Here is a 1,577-nt window from a genome sequence, read left to right on the forward strand (position 1 = left end):
CCCAGAGCAACTGGAAAAATTAAGTTTTGCCATTAATTGAGATGAAGATGTCTACAGTGGCAACTGGTTTGGGATGGAAAATCAAGAGCTCAGTTCTGGAGTTGCTTCTTAGTAGTGGTATGCTGGTAAATGTTTCACAACTGGTTCTTCAAGAAAAAAGGTGTGTGTGTGTGTGTGTGTGTGTGTGTGTGTATATGCCTATATAAATTTATTATAAATGGACATATAGCACACAATTCACAAATAATAAAATTAGTAGTTCTCCATCTGTGGGAGATAGGTTCCAAGACCCACAGCAGATGTCTGAATCCAAGGGTAGTACTGAACCCTATATAAAACTATGTTTTGGGGGGCACCTGGGTAGCTCAGTTGGTTAAACGGCTGTCTTCGGCTCAGATCATGACCCTGGGGTCCTGGGATCGAGCCCCACATCCGGCTCCCTGCTCAGCGGAGAGCCTGCTTCTCCCTCTCCCTCTGCCTGCCACTCTGCCTGCTTGTGCTCTCTATCTCTCTGTCAAATAAAGAAAATCTTTAAAAACAAAAAACTATGCTTTGGTATGCCTGGGTGGCTCAGCTGTTTAAGCGTCTGAATCTTGATTTCGGCTCAGGTCATGATCTCAGGGTCATGGGATTGAGCCATGTTAGACTCCTTGCTCAGTGGGGAGTCAGCTTCTCTTCCTTTCCCTCTGCCCCCCTAAAAAAACAAAACAAAATGTTTTTTCCTATACATACATACCTGAGTTTAATTTATAAATAGGCGCAGTAAGAGATTAACAAGTACAAATAATAAAATAGAACAATTATAACAATATAGTATAAAAGTTGTGGACTCTGACCCCGGCTCCGCCCTCGAGCGAGGAGGTTGTGGCGTCGGCTGGTTCCAGGCATTTCGAGCTCCAGACAGGATGATCGAGGTTGTTTGCAACACCCGTCTAGGGAAGAAGGTCCGCGTTAAGTGCAACACTGATGACACCATCGGGGACCTTAAGAAGCTGATCGCAGCCCAAACTGGCACCTGTGGGAACAAGATCATCCTGAAGAAGTGGTACACGATTTTTAAGGACCATGTGTCTCTGGGGGACTATGAAATCCATGATGGGATGAACCTGGAGCTTTATTACCAATAGAGCAGAATTCCTTCCCCCTGTCAAGTCCCCTGCCTTACCCTCCCCTCTCCTCTTCCCTTCTTCCCCCATCCCTTCCTCTCCCACCCTCACCCCCACACTGGTATGGATGCTTGTTTTTAAAAACTCATGTTAATAAAATCTTAGAAGTTGCAAAAAAAAAAAAAGGTGCGTGAATGTGGTCCTCTCAAAACATCTTGTACTGTATTTGTAGTCAGGTGCAAGGGTGCAAGAGCACCTGGCTCCAGGGGTCCCAAACAGACTGAGTTTGGCCACTTGTTGCTGACAAAATCCAAAGGCAGAGAGATGAATGGTGGTCAAACAAGAAAGGAGTTTATTTCAGAGAGGCCAACACCGGGAAGACAGCGGACTAGTTTGTCTCAAAGCCTGTCTTCGAAGTGTTGAAAATACCTAAAGGTTTCTATAAGGAAAATGTGGGACGGTGTGGGTGGG

At 45.4% G+C, this 1,577-nt stretch overlaps 1 pseudogene; it reads left to right on the forward strand.

Moving 5' to 3' along the window:
• Positions 1-837: 837 nt before the first annotated feature.
• LOC114212069 (ubiquitin-like protein 5 pseudogene) lies at positions 838-1,285 on the forward strand (annotated as a pseudogene).
• The last annotated feature ends 292 nt before the right edge of the window (positions 1,286-1,577 follow it).

The sequence above is a fragment of the Eumetopias jubatus genome, unplaced genomic scaffold, assembly GCF_037043125.1.
Source record: "Eumetopias jubatus isolate StellerSeaLion01/CBP00866 unplaced genomic scaffold, mEumJub1_p1.0 scaffold_4, whole genome shotgun sequence".
Taxonomy (NCBI): domain Eukaryota; kingdom Metazoa; phylum Chordata; class Mammalia; order Carnivora; family Otariidae; genus Eumetopias; species Eumetopias jubatus.